General features: G+C 37.7%; 1 pseudogene; it reads left to right on the top strand.

Annotated features, from left to right (window-relative positions):
• Positions 1-21,977: 21,977 nt before the first annotated feature.
• On the top strand, positions 21,978-22,583 carry LOC149154864 (S-adenosyl-L-methionine-dependent uroporphyrinogen III methyltransferase, chloroplastic pseudogene; annotated as a pseudogene).
• The last annotated feature ends 641 nt before the right edge of the window (positions 22,584-23,224 follow it).

Below are 23,224 nucleotides of genomic sequence, written 5' to 3'. Positions count from 1 at the left end.
AATCAGACCTCCAGTTCATGGATAGTTTCATGACCCTAAAATCCATGGTGGAGGAAATGTATAGGGAATTTAAGAAACATAGAGATGAAGATTCGTCAAGTTCCAAACAAGACAAAGGAGTAGTAGAATATTTCCTCCATGACCACTCCAAAGGCAAAGGGAAAGAAGAAAAATTTCTCACACCTCCTAATAGCCCTGAAAATAAAAAGAAGACATCTTTGATTAAATTAGATGTTAAATTTGATTTACCAATATATGATGGATAGTTGAATGTAGAGAAGCTGGATAATTGGATCAAACATATTGATGTTTATTGTAGAGTGCATAGCATTGACTCAGACAAGAGTAAGATTCAGCTGGCCAGGCTATGCCTTGGAAGCATTTCCTTGGTATGGTGGGAAGGCAAGACGCAAGCTAACATGAAGAAACATGGTAAGATCCTTTCTATCTGGAGTGAATTTGTTTCTGCAATTAAAAAGCAATTCTATCCACTAGACTACATGCAACAAGCCATGATGAGCTTGCAAACTCTTTGACAACTAAAAGGGCAAAGTGTACAAGGTTACACCCAAGAATTTAGGAAAAGAGATTTGATTCTAGTAATCTCTTTAGACTCACTTGAGACTTTGTTGAAGTATATAGGTGGTCTACACAGCTACATGAGGCACACTATCCTCATGTTTAATCCCACTAGCATAGATGAGGTATTCGTGCAAGCTACGCATCTAGAATCTAGAGGTAAGAATGGGAACCTAGAATTTAGGGGATCATCCCAACCCATTGCAAGAAAAAATAAGGAGAAAAGAAAACAGAAATGGAAAGAGAGGAAGACAAACACTATATTGAAGAGAAAGTCTTCATGCACTCACTGTAAGAAGGATGGGCATGATGATGAACACTACTGGATTCTACATTCAGAGCTAAAACCTAAGAAGTTTGAGGGCAAGAAGAAGAATACTGCTACAGCTATTCAAAAGGATTTGGGGTCAAACTCAGAAGATCAAGCAACAATCGCAGACACAGGTATAAAAGGTAAAAATTCTGAAGCAGCTATTAGTAATTCTGTACAATCTACTGATAATGAAGAAAATGAGAGAAAAAGATGTGAGCTTTTTCATATTCGAGTTATTTCCAATCATCAAAAAATTGAAACTTTGTTTGTTAGTGGCTCACAAGTAAATTTAATTTCTAAAGCAATTGTGAAGAAGTTGGGATTACTAACCACACCTCACAAGAAACCATATCCATTAGGTTGGCTACATGATAAAGCAAAGCTACAAGTGTTTAGACAATGTAAACTTAAGTTTTCTTTTGGGTCAACATTTGTAGATGAGGTTGAGTTAGATATAGTTCCTTTTGATATATGTGGAATTGTTTTAGGAAGTCCTTACTTGTATGATAGAAAAGCTATTTTCTATAGAGCTAAGAACAAGTATCTACTCGTTAAAGATGGAATTGAATATATTGTAAGAGCTCATAATCTCAAGAATAATTATACTCTCATAAACTCAAGGTAGATGAAACGAATTGTAAATTCATGCAAACAATTTTTACTGATACTTGTAAAGGAAAAGAAACCTGATAAAACCAATGTATTTGAGGGCTGTGATGCTAAACAGTAAGTTGATTTAGAAAAAGTTGTTTCAGAATATGATGTATTATTTCAAGAACCTAAAGGTTTGCCACCGAAAAACGAAATAGTGCATGATATTAATTTATAGCAAGATGCTCCATTGCCTAACATCGGAATGTACAGGTTGTCCGCTTTAGAGAATGTAGAAATCATGAAGCAGGTACAGGAGCTGCTCAAGAAGGGGTTCGTCAGACCTAGCACATCACCATGTGGGTCTCCAATTGTTTTGGTGAAAAGGAAAGATGGCTCGTGGAGAATATGCACTGATTACCGAGCACATAATAAGATAAAGATAAAAAATCGTTATCCCCTTCCTCATATAGATGATCTATTAGATCAGTTGAAAGGATTTGTTTATTTTTCCAATTTAGACTTGCATAGTGGCTATCTTCAGGTCAGAGTTGCACAGCAAGATGCATGGAAGACTGCTTTCAAAACAAAGTAGGGATTTTATGAGTCACTGGTTATGCCTTTTGGCTTAACTAATGCTCCTGCTACTTTCATGAGAGTAATGAATGATGTACTCAAACCTTTTCTTGATGATTTTTTTATTGCATATATGGATGAAATTCTTATATTTAGAAAAATGTGGGAAGAACATTTAAAGTATGTTAAGTAGACACTAGATGTTTTGTAAAGAGAAAAACTTTATGTTAAACTCTCGAAATGTGAATTTTGCAAAACATCTTTGAATTATTTGGGACATATATTAGGGGGTGGTTAATTGAAGATAGATCCCTCTAAGGTTGCAGTCATTGTAAACTGGCCTAAACCAAATCTACTACAAAAGTTAGAAGCTTCTTAGGAGCAGCACAATATTGGAGAAAGTTTATTTCTAACTTTTCCTTAATTGCAACTCCCTTACATGCTTTAATAGGATTGAACAAGGTGTTTCAGTGGGAAGGCGAAAAACAGAAAGCCTTCGACACCTTGAAAGAAAAGATTAGTACAACACCAGTACTAGCACTGCCTGATCTTCAAAGATCATTTGAGATTGAAACAGATGACAGTGACTATGCCATGGGAGTAGTGTTGATGCAGCACAGTAAACCCATATGTTATCATTTTGAGACATTTAATTCTATTGTAGTTAACTATCCCACATATGATAAAGAATTGTATGCATTAGTACAGAGTGTGAAAAAGTGAAAACATTACTTAATGGGAAAAGAGACAGTTATACATACTCATCATCAACCACTTCAATATCTACACTCCCAAACTAAGTTGCAACAATCAAGACACTATAGATGGATGGGTTTTTACAACAGTTTCATTTAGTCATCAGATATAAGAAGGGCATACACAATAAAGTTGCAGATATGTTATCTAGACCATTTATAAATGCATCTACTATACTTAAGCATAATTCAGTATTGCATGAGAGCTACATTGAACAATATGCTCAAGATATAGATTTTAAAGATGTATATGTGACTTTGAGTCAAGGCAAACGAGTAGAAGAATTGGATTATCATGTTAAGGACCAACTCTTGTATCATTGTGGGAAGCTATGCATTCCACAAACTGAAAGAGTAAAGATAATTCGAGAAGCACACACTTCTCTAATATCAGGTCACTTTGGTGTAAGTAAAACGGTTGCACAGCTACAAAGATTTTGTTATTGGCCAAAAATGAATGAGACAATTTCTAGATATGTAAGAGGATGTACCATGTGTGCTAAAAGCAAGCCCAAAAATAGAAAACTAGGCTTGTACACTCCACTACCAGTTCCTTCTCATCCTTGGGAAAGTGTTTCCATGGATTTTGTTGGAGGACTGCCCAAATCTAGGAAAGATCATGACTATTTATATGTTGTTGTGGATAGGTTTAGAAAAATGTGTATTTTGATACCTTGTAACAAACAGATTACAATTGAACAAGCTACAAAGTTGTTCTTTCAGCATGTATGGGTTCATTTTGGATTACCCACTTCCATAATATCTGATCAAGATACCTGATTTGTTGGGAAATTTTGGTCAAGTTTGTGGGAATTAATGGACACCAGGCTGAAGAAAAGCACAACTTTTCATTTGCAAACAGATGGGAAAATAGAAGTGGTCAACAGGACAATGATCCAGTTGCTTAGAGGCTATTGCAGCAAGCATCCCAAACTCTGGGATTAACATTTATGTTATGTGCAGCATGCTTACAACTGAGCTAAACATTCTTCTACACAGAGATCTCCTTTTGAGACCTGTTTTGGTTTCACACCAAGGTCTCCCTTGGATTTTGTCTTTGGTAAAGACATAGCAGTTGATGGACACAGTGATGTGGAAACGGCAACCAAGTTCATTGAACAAATCTAAGAGATTCACCAGGAAGTACAAGAACAACTGGAAAAGAGCCAAGCCAAGTACAAGGCAAGGCATGACAAGCATCAGATGGAGCATAGTTTCCAGGTTGGTGATCAAGTCTGGTTGTATATCAGCAAAGATAGAATGCAAGGTGAAGGTAAGAAGCTGAAGCCAATAAGTTATGGACCTTTCAAGATACTTGAGAGTGAAAATGATTTTCACCTTGATATACCAGCTTACATGCACATCTACTCAGTTGTTAATGCAGACAACTTGAGACTATTTGAACCTTCATTAATTGAAGATCCCAAAGAACAAAGTTAATTGCCTTCTATTGATGATCTGTTACCTGAATATCTTAATGAGTTGCAGGAAGATACAGTTCTAGACAGGAAAGTAAGAACTACACACAAGGGAAATGTTGAGTACCTCAGGATTAGACTCAAAGGTTCAAAGCCAAGCAATGCGAAATGGACAGAAATTGAGTAAGCGAGGAAGAAATACCCTCACTTGATTGATGCTTTAAAGAAAACCAACTTTTGGTGGTCCAAAAGCTTTTTCAGTGGGAAGGCCGTGATCCGAATTAGATCCTAAAACTCTCTAAGTTTTCATGATTGTTTCAAATTATGCTAAAAGATTCAAGTCTTAGAAAAGTTAAAGCTATCAGAAGGAATCCTCATAATAGTTGCAGTTGTGGCCAGAGCAAAGCAACGAGGACCATTGGTCGAGCGCGCAGACCGTTGGCCCATGGTAAAGCGCAATGGCACAAAACTAGAAAAACCAGAGGCTAATTCGAGAAATAGAGGTGGATTCTGATACATGATTAGCGCTAAGCGTTAATTTTGTATCGCAGGGCGTCCCCCTCAGGGAAGGAAAGCCCCGAAGTGTCGGGACCTGAAAACTCTATAAAATTCAGAAAAGTAACTGTTTTGGTTCCATAGCATGGGATTCCCCAAAACTAGAAGGATATTGGAAGGCTTCGAGGTTGTAAGTAGTTTTGACTAAGTCCTGCCTGATGCCACACATCGAGCGACACGCATCCAGCGGATGAGAGAGAAAACTGCCCACATCGGATGGGTAAACACCATGCGACTTGTCCGCCCGATATGAAGGATGACCATAGGATCTGCGGGGCCCAGATCAATGGTGGAGATGCATCCTAATGACTGACTGGATTTTACAGGTCAAAAAGCAAGATGAAATTGGATTTGAAGTCCGACATGGATGATGAGTTGGCAAATGATTCGTGTTCGCGGGTGATCTTGAAGTAAACAGATTTAATGGTCATTCAAATATGATTCATGGAACTTGACACCTAGTTTTTTAGCAAACAGGTGGCCACCTCCCTACAAGGTGTTACCTAGTGATGATGACACAGAGCAGATGAATTCGAATGGACAGAGGAAAGGAAACCAAAAGGCCGGGAAGTGGAAACGAGCAGTCAAAGAATAGACTAGCTTTAAAGCCATGAACTAACAAAAGTAGAGAGGGGGCACATAGAGAGATGCAAGAAGCTAATAGCAAAGAACAGAGAGTAGAAGTCAAGCTGACCTAAAGGTGACATCGAGCTAGATAGAGCCAGAGAGAGTTAGAGAGTCTATGTACTCCATTGAGGGCTTGATAGGTTCAAACAAACTCCTCAATATAGGCCTGCCATACTACTGTGACCCTCAGAGGTCGAGTTTCAGTAAGGAGAGTCTGTGCACTCCATTCCTATTGACTTCATTCTGTTAGTGAGTCTCGAATTGATCTCACTGTTGTAAAAACTCTACTTGAAAACATAATAGAGAGGCCACCATTGAAAGGCTGGACCAAGAGACATAGCTCAGGAGCATTGGGTGAACTGCTTATTAAACTTGTTTTGTTTACATGTTTGACTATTATGTTTTCTTTGATTGCCTTAGTGTCTTTGTATTCTAGCAATCTTATCGATCCATTGCATAAGTAACGTAGGCACATCCATGCACATGAGTCTTTAATACCTTTCATTCTTTGTCCTGGATAAATTCTAGATCAATATGTCTATAACAAATTAGAAATAGAAAAATGCTACGCTTGTAAAGGAGAAAATAGTAAGTAAGAAGTCTAAGGCTAGTCAGACTAATACTATTCCACTAGATCCTCCAAATGCTTCCAAAATGTTGGTAATCTCAGATACAATGGTGATAGAGGGAATTACTCCCCTAGGGCTTTTTGGGTTGAAACCCTAGCAGACTGAAAGTTATCTATTCAAAGAAACATGCATTCATACAGCCATTATGCTATTATAAGCAAATTCTATGACAAGGGTACGTACCTTTGGTCCTACGTTTGAGAAGGCCTTTAGGGTCCAAACCCTTCTTGGAGTTCCCTTCTTCTCTTTTGTCCTGCAAAACAACCAATTCAAAGAACACAGCAGTACATTGACAAAACTTATAAAGAAACCATCTTAATGTTATAAAGAAAGGTAGTTAGTTATGGAATCCAAACAACCATTTACATATGAATTCTAAACATGACTATCATTAACATAAAGAAGATTCATTTCGGGATCCAAGACATGTGTTTCTTTTATTATAGACAAATAAAGTACATAAAAAGGAATATGTTCACCTGAATCACCTTCAGCAGGCTCCAAGCAAAGCTTCCTTCCGGATCCGTTCCAGCCTCAAGCCTCTAACAAAACTCCTTCCATGACTCTCTCCATGATGTCATAAATGGTGGATGAACATCAACACACAAGGAAACAAAGGTCTCCTGTACAAAATGGGGGAAGTGCAGAAGGCACAAGGGACTTCAGACTTGGTCAAGAGAAAAATCTCAGCATAATAACCTTTCTCTCTATTCTCCCCTCCCTTCGGCCTTCCCTTTGAGGTCTTTTTATACCATCTCCAAAGTAGTTTTTTAGTTAGGAGTTGGTTGGGAACAGTTGGGCCACAGGCACTAACAGGTGATCAGCAGGTAAAACCCGCGATCTCCGCCCGCAAATGAGGAGTTTTATATTTTTTTAAGTGTTTTAATACATACACGCGGGTTGGCTATACACATAACCGCGTATACATGCGTTTAACTTAGGGCAATGTCGCGTATAAGGGATAAAACACTGCTTTTTAAATTTTAGGACCAGGTCTGGAAGGAGGGGTTGCCCTAGGCCATGAGTACAACATCACAAACCATAAGAGTGAGATTTGGAGCTATAACAGATGCCCCCTAATATATGAGGTCAGAAGGGGTACATGATGGCCGAAATATATTATGCGAGTACATGGAAAGGAAGTCTGTCAAAACCGAGGAGGACTTCACCAGAATTCAGCCTACCAAGCCACCAAAGGAGATCAAAAAGAAACACTGTCTAAGGCGGGCATACCCATGCTCAGAAAAAGTGAAGCATGTCCGCATATCAAGTACAAGCGGATCCACTAAGTATACAAGTATAAATAACTGAAAGATACATAATGGATCATCTGATCATAATGAACAAGTACATGTCTGAATATCACATATAAGACTGTCAATGATGCTGAAAGATGTAATGGATCATTGATATCAAAGACTGATCCCAAAAGGTACCAACTGAACATGATGGAAAAGGATGGTACTACACTGCAAACTCAGGTGCCAGTATATAGAATGTCGCCATGACTGACTGCAACATATAAAGCGGAGTGGTATCAACTAGTAGCTGTAGGAATTTACAGGGTAAGTTCCTCAGAAAGAACACCAAAAGGACACCGCTCACAACCAGATCACAGATCAATACACCAGTATTTTTGACGTGGTTAAAACCCTCAAAGAGGGAAACAGTCCACGGCCTGAGCCAACGTGGCCACTTCAGGCAATTTATTAATCAAAGAATGAAAATTTACATAAGCTTCTCTCATGCACGGATTACCCGAACAATGACCCTCCATGTGCTTTAAATAGAACTCATGGACCAATCGGGTGTCAAGCCATGGATCAAGTTTCGGTAATACCGAGGAGAGAGTGAACCGTCGGATCACTACATATCGTGACCGTCGGATTGTAAGTTACAAAATGTACAACGGTAAAGAAACACACTTTACCTAACTCTATACCTAACTCTATACTAGACCAAGTTGAACTTAACTATTTCCTATGTGTCAGAATATCCTAACATCCCCCCTTAAGAACAACTTGGGATAGGATTGAAGGATTTACAAATATGACACAATAGGAGAAGTAAGGAGGCACTAGAGCCTATCCCCCCTTAGTGACAACTTCCTTAACTCTAAGCATATATCGAAGTTTAGTGAACTTCTCCTCTGTGAGAGCCTTTGTGAAGATGTCTGCAACCTGATCATCTGTTGAACAATATTGCACTTAAAGAACATGGTCATGAATGAGCTTTATGATGAAGTGCATGTGTAGTTCAATGTGTTTGCTGCGTTGATGCTGGACTGGATCTTTGCATAACTGAATGGCACTTTGATTATCACACCAAAGTGTGGTTGGATGCTGCTGCTCAAAGCCAAACTCTGATAGGATCTAACGAAGCCACAAGGCTTCCTTACTAGCTTCCACGGCACCATGATACTCTGCTTCTGCTGACGAAAGAGAAATGGTATCCTGTTTCTTACAAGCCCATGTAATAGGTCCTGAACCAAGAGTGAAGACATAACCGGTAGTAGACTTCCGATCGTCAGGGTCACCAGCCCAATCAGAATCAGTGAAACCAACTAATAGAGGAGCTGCTTTGGCACTATAATGAATCCCAAACTGTACTATACCTCGAACATAATGAAGTATTCTTTTAGCTGCTTTCCAATGACTTTCACGGGGGTTTTGCATAAAACGAGCAACAAGGCCAACAGCAAAGGAAAGGTCAGGACGAGTGTGGGTTAAATACAAGAGTTTTCCTACAAGTTGACGGTATAAGGTAGCATCAACTTCAGGAGAAGTACAAGAGACTGAAAGTTTGACTCCAGACTGAAAGGGAGAAGGGGCTGCCTTACAGTCTTCCATGTGAAAATGACGAAGAATATCACAAGCATACTTGGACTGGGAAAGGGAAATACCCTCCTTGGATTGCAAAACTTGAAGACCGAGAAAATAGTGTAAGTGTCCTAAGTCTGTCATTTCAAATTTCTTTTTAAGGTTGGACTTCACATGGTTTATAAGGTTGGGATCACTACCAGTAAGAATAAGATCATCAACATAAAGAACAAGGATGATAAGAGAGTTTCCCACTTTCTTGGTGTAGACAGTATTGTCAGAATAACACCTAGAAAAGCCAAATTCTAAAAGAAAGCTATCCATTTTGGCATACCAAGCCCGAGGAGCTTGCTTGAGACCATAAAGAGATTTCTTAAGTTGACATACAAGGCTGGAGTCTGTTTGGATGAAGCCAATGGGTTGTTCCATATAGATTTCTTCATGCAAGTCCCCATGCAAGAAGGCAGATTTAACATCCATTTGATGGACTTCCCATTTTAAAGAGGCAGCAAGGGAAAGAACAAGGCGGATAGAGTTCATTTTGGTAACAGGGGAGAAGGTTTCAGTGTAGTCAATGCCTTCAACCTGTGAAAATCCCTTAGCAACAAGATGAGCTTTATGTTTATCAACTTTCCCATCTGGTCCATACTTGGTTCTGTAAACCCATTTACATCTAACAAGTTTGTGTCCCTTTGGTAGAGGAACAAGATTCCATGTATCATTTGCCAACAATGAATGGTATTCTTCATCCATAGCTGCTTCCCAATGTGGATGGCTTGAAGCTTCTGCAAAAGTGTCAGGATCATGATTTACTGGAGCTTGAGCCAGTAAAGAAGAGGCTCTTTCAAACTGAGAACGTGTACGTCGCTGATCTGTAGGATCACCGGCAAGATCACCTGCTGCATCCCGAGTAGCATGGACCCATCTTGGAAGTTGAGGATCTTGAGAAGGTGGGGGAGGATTGTCATCCTCACTTTCATCATCTGAAGAAGAAATGTTTTCAAAAGTAGAAGAGATAGGAAGAGGTGGCACATCCGCCGGACTAGGCTCACGGGCCGATTTATTTTCATCAAATTTGACATCTCTTCTAATGATAACATTTTTGGACTTAAATGGAATAAGTCTATAACCTTTTACATCTTCAGAATATCCAACAAAAGTACATTTCTCACTCTTAAGTTCTAAAGCTTTATGCTTTTCATCTGGAATATGGGCCCATGCTTCACTTCCAAAAACACGAAAGTGACTTACATCTGGTTTAATGGAACTCCAAGCTTCTTCTGGAGTGATATTCTTTAGAACCTTAGTAGGAGTGCGATTTATTATATGATTTGCACATTTAATTGCTTCGGCCCAAAAACTAAGACTGAGTCCTTTAGATGCAGCATACAATTAGCCATTTCCTTTAAGGTGTGATTTTTCCTTTCAGCTACACCATTTTGTTGTGGAGTGTATGGAACATTATGTTGTATTTGAATTCCATTTTCGGTGCAAAAGTTGATGAATGTGTTTTTAACATATTCTCCACCATTATCAGTTCTTAGCTTAAGAATTTGATGTCCAGATTGTTTTTCAACAAAGGCTTTGAAGGCCAAAAAAGTGTTAAATACTTCGCTCTTGAGTTTTAAGAAGTATAACCAAGTGCGTCTGGAGAAATCATCGATGAAAGTTAAGAAATACTTGCAGCCAGAGAATGAAGCAACAGGAAGTGGACCACATAAATCACTGTGAACAAGCTGTAAAGGGGCTGAGGCGTGCCAAGAGGCACGTTTTTCAAAACTATCTCGATGATGTTTTCCGAGTACACATCCGGAACAAACACCATCTCTGCAATATACCATAGGAAGACCTGTCACCATATTTTCTTTACATAGATGCTGAAGGGAGCGATAGCTTAAGTGACCAAATCGCTCATGCCAAAGTTTGCTCACTTCATCGTTATGAGCAACAAATACTGAGGGAAGATTTGATGACCCAAAGTTGTGAAACTTATACAACCTTGTAGAATCATCAGCAATGCCAGTAGCCAAAATCTGTTTAGGATCTTTTAAGTTCTTGATTACAACATCATGAGGTGAAAATTCAACGATTTTACCTTCACCTGAATGAGTTATCTGATATACAGATAGAAGGTTACAGGATAAGGTTGGAACACATAATACATCATTAAACTGACCATTGTCTAGATGAACAGTTCCAGTCCCTACAACATTAAGAGATCTATCATCACCAACATATATATTTTTGGTGTTACAATCATTTAAAGAAGAAAACATGGCTTTGTTTTTGGCCATGTGATAAGAAGCTCCAGAATCAATGAGCCACTCATGAGAATGAGAAGAAGAAGATACATTTAATGCATAGCCAGACCAAGATGCTTGACAACCACATGCAGAAAGTGCCATTCCTGAAGCTGAAGTGGAAGTTGAAGATTGCCCCAAATGGATGTTATGCTTCTTCATTGCTACTTCCAAGGCTTCCATCTTTTTAAAGCATTTTGATTCTAAGTGGCCATCTCGATTACAAAAGTTGCAATGTCTGTCAGTCTTCTTCCATTTGTTTTTATTGGTCTTATCATTTTGCTGAAATGATCTTTCATTTTGAGGCTGAGTTTGCTTAGGACCCTTGTTTGGTTTAGGACCATTCTTTTTAGGATATGACTTCTTAGGATTCTTTGAATTTGGTTGTTGTTGGGCAGCTAACGCTTTCTTGGAAGAGTTTCCAAGATTAAGAAGACCAAGGTGTAAGAGTTTTTCTTGTTCTCTTATTAAAGAATCACAAAAAGAGTCAAAGGAAGGAGGCTTATAGTCTTTTCCTTGAGAAATGAAGGCTTCCCTTGTAGAATGGAAGGTGGAAACAAATACAGAGTAGGCTGGTCCCAACTTAGTAAGGATGGAATAAATAAGGTTACTATCTTCTTTCTTAACCTTAACACCTTCCAAAAGATATCTAAGGGTTTTGAACTTAGACAAGAAATCCTCAATGCAAGAAAAATTATTAGGGTCCAATGTAAGCAACTCATTTTCAAGTTGATGGGCTCTAATTTCATTTTTAATCCCAAAAACTTTATTGATTTGTTCCATTGCTTCATGAGGAGTTTCAAGTTCTGCAATATGGAATCTAAGATCTGGAGAAATAGACATCCCTATCAAACCATGTGCTTGATCTTGTCTATTTTCCCATTTAGCAGCCTTGTCTTCATCTTTCAGTTTCTTTTCTTGGCCTGTGGCTATTCGGTAGAGACCTTTACTTCTAAGTAAATCTTCCATGTAGGATATCCATTGGAAGTAGTTAGTGCTGTCAAGAATGACTTGGCATGGACTTTCCATTAAAAAACCTGAAGCTGAAGATGCTGAAAGTAAGTGTTCCAATGGATAGATCTCGAAAAATTAGGCTGTTTTAAAAAAAACGGCTCTGAAAAAGGCTTTCGGATGAAGAAGTTATGACTTTTTGAAAAAAAGTTGTTGAAGTTGCCGGCAAAGTGTGGGAATGTGCGGAAATCAAAAAGTCCGCCCCCACAAAATGGTGTTGGCATTATGTTTCTGGTATGGGTATATGTTACAGATGTTGTACTTGATGGCAACTCCCGTGGCAAGGCTCTCAATATGTTGAAAATTAAGAAGTACGCAGGAAATCAGTTCAGAAGGTGCGTACCTGTAGGTACACCATGCAGGGACCGCGTCCAGATACGCAGGCCAGCCGTTCAGGAGGTGCGTACCCCCAGTGCACACATTTCAAGGCAGATAAAAGCACACGTGGGGTTTCTTATGATTTTCTCTTGGTATTTAGCCGACGGTATTTGTGTTATTACGGTTTTGGCTCGTGGTATTGTTCCATGATTTTAGGAGGATCTTGCCTATATAAAGCAAAGGAGATCACTTGGCTAAGCATCTTTTGCAATTGAATATCTTTAGATCTGAAATATTGGGTTATGGTCTTAAAAGCTTGATCTATATGAAAGGGAAGTTGAAGGAAAATATGTGAAGGGTGATCTCTCGAGCGCATGATCAGATCTGAGCAACTGTGCCACTCTGGTGGACTGCCTATTCAGCCCTAATCAGAAGTACGCAGGTGTTTAACAGAAGAGCTGCGTGGGTACGCAGAGCAGAAACAGGAGATCTGCGTGGGTACGCAAAGCAGAAACAGGAGACCTGCGTGGGTACACAGAGCAGAAGAAGGAGAGCTGCGTGGGTACGCAGAGCGACTAAGGTTCAGGTGCATACGCATAGTAAAAGTACGCAGCGCGATAGTATTTCTGGGTGTGTACCTGCAGTAACAGTACGCGGCGCGATAATGTCTCTGGGTGCGTACATGCAGTAATAGTACGCAGTGTGGTTGAAGGAACAGTGCGTGGGCACGCAGTGCGGCAAAAGGATCTCTGCGGGTATACGCAGGAAAGCAGAAGGTGAACTGCGTAGCGATGCAGGCCACGGAAGGGAAAACTGGGTATCTATCTTAAGATGTTCTGTTGATTGAATTTTTCTGTTGATGAGGTGTTCTGGGTTAGTTCTGTTATTGCTTATCTGATAACTACAGTGGACTGTAACTTTTATGTACTTGATGATCATTTGATGCTTTATGAAAAGAAGTAGGGGCTTGTAGCTCCCTTCCAGAAGAGACTGGAAAACGAGAGAGAGAGAGAGTTGTAGCTCTCTGCAGGTTGCAGCCTGCGTACTGGTAAAGGACTGCACCAATACAAAACCATTGTAAAAGAAGTTTCTAATTTGAAAGAAGATAGAGACATATTGCAGCAGGTGGTTTTCACCCACATTGGGTTTCCACCTTACATCTTGTGTTCTTTGGTGTGACTATCTGTTTTTCTTTGTTTATGCTCATTATTTTATGGTACTGACATGCAAAAATAATTCAAAGAACAAAAAAGGAAGATTTATTAAAAAGAATTAGATAATACTGATTCACCCCCCCTCTCAGTATTATTTTCAACAATTGGTATCAGAGCAGGTCCTTCAGAGAAGCTTGATCGCTTGAAGGTAGATCGTTCATCATGAGCAACAACGAGAGAGAAGCATCAATCAGGCCACTGGTTTTTGATGGGACAAACTTCAATTATTGGAAGGTAAGAGTTACTGCCTATCTTCAATCTCTTGGTAAGGAAGTTTGGGACATCGTAGAGACAAGCTATGCTTTTCCTTCAGCTACTCCTACAGATGCAGCCGAGAAAAAGAAGTATGAAACAAATGCGAAAGCAGTGAGTACTCTATTAGGATGTATATCTCAATCAGAATTCATGAAGGTAATGCACTATAAATCCGCAAAAGAGATATGGGACAAAATTGTCACGAGCTATGAAGGAGACGAACAGGTAAAGCGTGCTAAACTTCAAACTCTCAGAATTCAGTATGAGACTCTCAAAATGTATAATGATGAAAGTGTGGCTAACTATTTTCTTCGGGTAGATGAGGTTGTTAATTGTATGAAGAATTTGGGTGAAGAAATAAAAGAGGCTATTGTGGTTGAAAAGGTCCTAAGATCATTGTCCCCCAAGTTTGAATCTAAAGTATCTACAATAGAAGAAAAGGAAAATCTTCGAATTCTTACTATGTCTCAGCTACATGGAATTCTAACTGCTTATGAAATGAGAAAGGGAGGTCCATCAGACAGAAGAGAAGCTGCTTTCAAAGCATCAGGCAAAGGAGATTATTATGAAGCAAGCCACGTCCCGAAAGAAGAGGAAGAAGAATCAAATTTTGTCAGAAATCTTCAAAGGGGTTCTGGAAGGTTTGGAGGTAAGTTACCTTTTAAATGCTTTGCTTGTGGAAGAGTAGGTCATTATGCTGCAAAATGTCCTTATAAGGATAAAGGAAAGGAACCTGCTAGATGGAACAAGAAACAGAATGCAAATAAGAAAAGCTACTACACTCATGAAGATAGTGATGGTCTATCAAACAGTGATGAAGATGAACAAGGTAATGAATATAAGTTCTTAATGGCATTTGAAGATGATGATTATATGGATGCTATAGATGTGGATAAACTTTATGATGAAATTACTAGACTCAAGAGATGTATAGAAGAAAAGAACATGATCATTGATACTCTACAATTTCAAATTGATGAAAAGGAAAAACATCTTGAAAAATTAGAAGGTGAAATTGTTGGTCTTAGAAAAGAGATTGAGAAAAAAAAAGCTATTAATCTCAAGTTTGTCAAAGGATCTGAAACTTTGGATGAGATTATCAATGTGCAGCGGTCTCCACTAAACAAGACAGGTCTGGGCTATAATGGAGAAACTTCTCAAGCATCCACCTCAAAAAGTTATCTTGATGCAGCAAGAAGAAATGAGCAAAAAAACAATGAAGATCATCAGGTAAAGCAGGGACGAATTACAAACAGAAACTATCAGGGGCAATCCATCTTAAGTGTGAACAAAAGCTACAACCAACCACAGGTAAAATCTTCTCAATTTGGTTCAAGAATAGATGAAAATAGAAATTACAATCAGTTGGCTGGTAGATTCCATAACCGTAGAAGTTTCTTCAATGGACAACGCTTTTCTTGCCATAACTTTGGTCACAAAGCAGCTCAATGCGTTGCATATAAAACGATCATGACTAGGGAAGCTCAAAAACAAAGAAGTATGACAGGGATTACAAAAAGGACCTATAACAACTTTTCGGTTCTTGAAAATGAAGCTGAATGTTCTATTTGCAATAACTTTGGTCATGAAGACTCTGAATGCAGGAGCAAGTTTCAGTAGAAAAAGGAACAAGCCTCAAGCACCAAAACATGGAGAATAAAGGAACCTCAAACAGAAAGATGTGGGATAGCATTTTATGCAGAAGGACAGGAAAATCTATGGTACATTGACAGTGGATGTTCGAAGCATATGACAGGTGATAAAGAAAAACTTGAGTCTTATTCTCCTCTAGAAAAGGGAAAGAAAGTCTCTTTTGGAAATGATACTCCTGCAACTATAAAAGGAAAGGGCATTGCTCAGTTAAAAGAAAAGGTCAAGGCTGGAAATGTTTTGTATGTTGATGGATTGAAGCATAATCTTCTAAGTGTCAGCCAGATGTGTGATCAAAGAACCGAGGTTATATTTAGATCAAATGGATGTCTTGTTCGTGATCTTGATACAGGTAAAACATTGATCAAAGGAAAAAGAACTCCAAATAATCTGTACATATTTGAAGAAGGACAACAACAATGCTATCTGAGCAAGGATGATGAGCACTGGCTATGGAATCGGAGGTTGGGGCATCTAAGCTTTTCACAAATAAGGAAAGCATGCAAATATCAGGCAGTCCGCGATCTTCCAGATATCAAAATTCCTGACAACGCCATATGCAAATCATGTCAGTTTGGAAAACAAACCAGAACTAACTTTCCAGAGAAGGAAGGATCAGCTAGCATGCCTCTTGAACTAGTACATACAGATACATGCGGTCCATTCAGGAAAAGAACACCTAGAGGAGAAGAATACTTGATATTATTCATTGACGATTTCTCCAGGTTTGTCTGGCAAGGACTTATGAAGCACAAAGATGAAGCATTCGAAAAATTCAAATCCTTCAAAGCTTTGGTTGAAAATGAATCAGGTCACAAAATTAAGTGCCTCAGATCCGACAGAGGTGGGGAGTTTACCTCAAATGAATTTTTCGATTTCTGTGAAGAACATGGGATAAGAAGAGAATTCTCTACAGCTAGAACTCCTCAGCAAAATGGAGTTGTGGAAAGAATGAACAGAACAGTCCAACAAATGGCTCGTGCTATGCTTGATGAATCAGGAACTCCCGCAACTTTCTAGGGTGAAGCTGCACATGTTGCGGTTGTTATTCTCAACAAAACAAATGTTAGGGTGAACAGCACTCAAACTCCTCATGAGCTCTGGAGTGGTAAGACTCCTTCGGTAAAGCACTTCAAAATCTTTAGGAGCAAATGCTATATCAAGAATACGGATGAGCAGCTTGGCAAACTTGAACCTAGAGCAGATGAAGGCATTCTTCTTGGTTACTCTCCACATAGCAAAGCATACAAATGCTACAATAAAAGACTTGGTAGAATTGTTGACAGCATTGATGTAGTGGTTGATGAGAAGGGATACATTCCTAGGCAAGTTCATCATGAAGACATCGGAGAAGATGAAGGCTACCCTCAAAGACATAATGATGAAGAAGAAGAACCTCAAGAAGAACCAGAGGAGCAGACAAAAATAGAAGAGAAAACCCCATCCAGATATGTTCAGAAGAATCATCCAGAATCTCAGATTGTGGGGCAGAAAGAAGCAGGTGTACAAACAAGAAGAACAGTTGCAGAAGCCTCAAGCTATTTGGCATTACTCTCCTCCACTGAACCACAAAATGTGAAATAGGCATGCAAAGATGAATGTTGGGTGAAAGCAATGGATGAAGAACTTGAGCAAATCGAAAAGAACAACACTTGGGAACTAGTTCCTAGACCAAAGGATAAGAATGTTATCGGAACAAAATGGGTCATCAAAAACAAATTGAATGAAAATGGAGAAGTAATTAGAAACAAGGCCAGACTTGTTTGTAAAGGGTATGCGCAGCAAGAAGGAATAGACTTTGAAGAAACCTTTTCTCCTGTTGCAAGACTTGAGGCCATCCGAATGTTCCTTGCTCTCTCAAGTTTTCAAAACTTCAAAGTATTTCAAATGGACGTGAAATCAGCTTTTCTAAATGGAGAATTGGAAGAAGAAGTATACATTGAACAACCAGATGGGTTCATTCTTGGAAATGATACAAATCTTGTATGCAGATTGAAAAAGGCTCTCTATGGTCTCAAACAAGATCCAAGGGCTTGGTACTACCGTTTAGACAAATATCTTCATCAACAAGGTTTTTCAAAAGGATCAGCAGATAGCAATCTTTATATAAAAGTTGAAAATGACAAATTGCTAATACTTGTTGTGTATGTAGATGACATTATTTTTGGGAGCAATGAAGAAGCTATGAGTCAAAGCTTTGCCTTGGTCATGCAGAAAGAATTTGAAATGTCCTTGCTAGCAGAACTGACATATTTCCTTGGTTTGCAAATCCAACAAAAAGAAGGAGGAATCTTTTTATCTCAAACCAAGTATCTCAAACAGATTTTGAAGAAATATTCTATGGAAGATGCAAAACCAGTATGTACACCCATGGTCACAGGATGTAGCCTCAGTGCAAATGATGAATCTGCAGCAGTACATCAACCAACCTACAGATCTATGATTGGAAGTTTACTTTACTTGACAGGTACCCGACCGGACATCATGCATGTTGTTGGGCGATTTAGTTGTCCGCTAAATCCCTATCATTTAATTTATCAATCCGGGGAATCGTAAACGTAGAAGCAAACCAATATATATGGGACCTTAGATGAAACAGGTGTAAGAAGTTTGTTTAGAATGGAAATGCATATTACAAATCTAAACTATCAGATCTACTCTATGAAAGCATAAAAATAATGTTTGATCAATGGAATTATTTTACTTTAGAAGATAGAGAAGAGTCTCTTGTTCAAGAGTCATGGTTGTCCTTCTACCATCTTTCTATAATAACATTGCCAAACACCTAAGAAAGTAGGAAAGAAAGCATGTAAATGAAGGCAAGTAAATATTGTTTTCAGTTCAGTTCTTAATGGAGAAGAGTCTCCTAACTTAGGAGGACTTGATTTCTCTAGATACTGAAAGGGAATCAATATTCACATAAATGTAATCTAGGAAAGCATAAGAGAAAGTAAATCTTATTTCAATTTAATCTAGCTCATGGAGAAGAGACTCCTAACTTAGGAGTTCCTAGTTTTCCTTCTCACATCAAAACTAGCTATTGAAAGGAGATCAACCTTCACACAACAAAACATGGCCACAACATGAATTCATACTAAAATTATCTATAAGTATTTACAAGAAAGAAATAAGATGAACATCATAATTGAAATTAGTATATTCACAACATTACTTTACAACAAAGTGCACTTATCTCAGTTTAGGGATCCTTCCATTCCTTAATGAGCACACATGAACAACTATCACACCTTAAGAATCAAACAACACTCATAACTCATGATTTGGAGAAAATGGTATTATTCATGTTGAATGAAAATAAATCTAATGCTAATGAATAACTGATAATTGTTCTCTCCCTCCTCTCCTTCATTACATGATTTGGAGGATGCTCCTCTTATTTATACATGAATTAGGGATATCTACTCAATAAATGTAGATCCCTTAAATATCTACTAGACCCACACTTGTCTCAACTTATCCCTAAATACTAGATACAAATCCCATGACACATCAAAATCTCCATGATCTTCCTCCTTGGAATATGGTCCACCTCTTGAGTTGAAATTCGAATTTGATCTTGGGAGGCCACATAGGGGTGCCTTGGAAGCTTCCAAATGATCTACATGTGTCATCAAACTCAAGCCACTTTTAGGTATAAGCAAATACTTGTCATTTCTCTAACTTTTAATCATAAATTTACTCTAAATACATGAAATTAATAACTTTGGAAAATGAGAATATAAACTCATATGGTAATGGAAATATAGGGTTATGTAATGATAGTATGGTGAAATGAGATGACAAAATGAGGATAAAAGGTGAAAATGGAGTGAAAATTAAGGCTAATTTGGAGGCCCAACATACTCCCCAACTTAAGTTATTGCATGTCCTCATGCAATCTATTGCATTGACCGTGATTTGATCTTTTGAATTGTCTTGCTTTTACATGAACTCTTGCTGATGTCGATTTTTTTAACTTCACGTAATTTTCTTTTTAACAACTTTGTTCTTTTTTGCAAAGTCTTCTCTTTTAAAAACATTTGCTTGCAACATATTATTTTGGTTGGTTCTTGTGTGACAACCAAAATTTGTTTAGTATTGGTTCTTTTGTAACAATACTTTCATTGTTTTTGTGTTACATCAAAAGACTTTGAAAACATTTAATTAACCTTTCTTTCTTTGATCATTATTTGCAAAACATGTAACATTTGAATCATAATGCAATAGTAGTTGGTTGGAAAAAGTATGTTGGTTAGAATGATATGTGTAGAAAGGATATATATGACATATGGAGGGTGATAATGGAATATGGATGTGAATATGAACATGGTGAAACATTTTCCAAAAATTATAATTTTAGTATTAAAGGAATTGCATGATAAAAAGCTATGAAAGAACATACCTTTACTTACCTAAGTGGACAAGCTGTGTATATGTAGAAATGTGTAGCTCCTGTTGTTGAATCATGGAATGAAGAATACAAGAATGTGATCTGTGTCTTGGTTGCATATATGATGGATGAAGTCGAGAATGTAGATCCTTTATTACTGCTACTGAAACTGTTCCAAAGTAATCTGCTCTTGAGTCATATAGTCTTCATCTCGTCCCATATCGTGGCACAATTCTTTCCATGTGAATGAATGTGTCGATGTCGAACATGGAAAGAAGTCATTGGATTACCGACCATTGATGAATGTCGTTAACCAATGCGAGGCAAACTCACCATTAATGTCAATGAGTGCCAAGGTACCCAAGTACATCTTGCGAAGTGCGAATGAATGAGCTGATGTCGAGCCACTTGCAAGATCCAACAAACAAGGGACATTAATGTATTCCCATTGTTCATTGGCGAGAAGACTTGCCATTAGGGCATGCAAGCCTCAAGGTACTAATAATGACTCTAGTCTTTATCCCAGATAAGGTGCTGAGGTCGATGGGTCAAGACTTGTTGAAAGGTGGGCCTTAAGGAATCCCACATCAGTCAACGCGAGTTCGTACAAATGATTGGTAGGACTATAGATACAAGATGTTATGGTCAAACAGTTTTTATGGCAAGGAAAGCAAGGCAACGTAGAGATATGGATGGTTTATTCATGAGGGAAAAAGATGAACTGAATGGTAGGCAAAAATGTATGCGACTCAGAAAAGTAGACATGTATGAAGTCATGATGGATATGGCAATGAATCAATGGACTTTAACATGGATGACTGATGAGGCTTTGAAAGAGAAGTGTGGGAAACAAATCATGACAACAAAACATTTCTCTGTAGCCACAAATGTCACGACATTTGTAATTAACTCCTTCAAGCTTCAATAATGAATGTGATTTCGAAAGATCACATCTACATGGACTTGGATCATCGCGCACCTGTAAAATCTTAGTACAAATCTTGCATGAAAATTGTGAGAGCTTTTTGAAAGATATAAAATGCAAGAATGAGTATGAATGCTTAGCAACCAAAATAAAATGAAATTAATTTTTTTACCTGTTGCCTTTGCGTGCTAATTCCCAACTCCAACAAGACAAGTTAGCATAAAATGTTTTCAGCTCTTATGAAATGTCCATTTGCAATTTTTTTAATTGTTTTGTTTTTTTTTTTAAATTGGTTTGAAATTTTATATATACTTTTTATTTTTTTTAATTATTTTGATTTTTCTAATTTGTTTTTGATTTTTTTTTTAATTGCTTTGTTTTTTTTTTTTTTGTTTTTTTTTAATTGTTTTGATTTGGTTTTTGATTTTTTTTAATTGTTTTATTAGTTTTTATTTGTTTTGATTTTTTATGTGTTTTGTTGTTTTTTTTTTTAATAAAACTAAAATTTGTTTTGTATTATTTAAAAAAAAATAATAATAATAATAAAATCACACGAATTTGTTTGGGGTTATTTTGATTTTTTTTTTTTAAACTTGATAACAAAATATATCAAACTTAATATAAGAATCAAAAACAATATATCAAACATAAGTATTAATATAATTATAATCATATTAATATATTAATATAAATAATATAGTATTATATTAATACAATCGTAATTCATATTAATACAAATCAAATATTATCAAAAGATATCAATCATTAATAAATTATATCTAAATATATACAAAAACAAATCAATCATTAAAAAAAATATAACTAATAATATACAAATCAAAAGAAATCAAGTCATTAAATAAAAATATATAAATATAAAACAAAAAAAAAAATAAAAATAATATATTACAATAAATACAAAACAAATTTAATCTAATAATGGAAAAGAAGAATGAGGGTCGCTTGAATCTTCTTTTCATGGATGTCTCTCCCCTTGTTTCAACGGCCATTACAATTCCAGCAAGTATTATATAATTATTCTTTGATGCCCAATGCATCCACCAGTCCAAAGAATTATTTCATTCATTCCATGGCTCCTCAGCTTTCTGCAATCACCTCTCGATGTGAAGGGCTCCTCCCCTTTTACTGAAGGGCATTCGGCACCCACATGGCTGCATAAATATTCCTCAGTTACTGGAGGCTCGCCATCGTTTTCATCATCCTCCAACGAAGAAGTGTTTGTCGAAGAAGAAGAGCACGACATTGCTCTGCAGCTGCCACAGTTACATGAAATGCTAAAATTGCTCAGAAATCAGCGGGATACGAAGAATTCTCAAAGGAAGAAGAGAAGTGTTTATCTGGTGGGAACTGTCCCCGGCAATCCAGAGCTGCTAACATTAAAGGCTTTCCGACTCATGCAAACTGCAGATCTTGTTTTGTATGATCGCCTGGTATCCACAAATATAATGGACATGGTTCAACCTGGAGCCAGGTTGCTGTATGTTGGAAAGATTGCTGGCTACCATAGTCGAACTCAGGATGAAATTCACCAACTCCTCCTTAATTTTGCTGAGGCTGGAGCAACTATTGTCAGACTCAAAGGTGGCGACCCATTGGTGTTTGGAAGAGATGGATTTCCTCCGACTGCAAGGAGTTGAAGTAAAAGTCATTCTGGGAATCACTGCTGCTTCAGGTATCGCAGCGGAACTGGGAATCCCATTGACACACCGGGGTGTTGCGAATAGTGTTAGGTTCCTCTAACCAGTTTCAACAAACTCGTGTTGAAAGGGATGATAGGGATTTAGCGGACAACTAAATCGCCCAACATTTTGGCGCCGTTGCCGGGGAATCGTAAACTTAGAAGCAAACCAATATATATGGGACCTTAGATGAAACAGGTGTAAGAAGTTTGTTTAGAATGGAAATGCATATTACAAATCTAAACTATTAGATCTACTCTATGAAAGCATAAAAATAATGTTTGATCAATGGAATTATTTTACTTTAGAAGATAGAGAAGAGTCTCTTGTTCAAGAGTCCTGGTTGTCCTTCTACCATCTTTCTATAATAACATTGCCAAACACCTAAGAAAGCAGGAAAGAAAGCATGTAAATGAAAGCAAGTAAATATTGTTTTCAGTTCAGTTCTTAATGGAGAAGAGTCTCCTAACTTAGGAGGACTTGATTTCTCTAGATACTGAAAGGGAATCAATATTCACATAAATGTAATCTAGGAAAGCATAAGAGAAAGTAAATCTTATTTCAATTTAATCTAGCTCATGGAGAAGAGACTCCTAACT

Source organism: Pinus tabuliformis, chromosome 9, assembly GCF_031772625.1.
Source record: "Pinus tabuliformis cultivar Carrire ecotype Pingquan chromosome 9, CPIR1, whole genome shotgun sequence".
Taxonomy (NCBI): domain Eukaryota; kingdom Viridiplantae; phylum Streptophyta; class Pinopsida; order Pinales; family Pinaceae; genus Pinus; species Pinus tabuliformis.
This window is presented reverse-complemented; position numbering and strand designations above follow the sequence as displayed.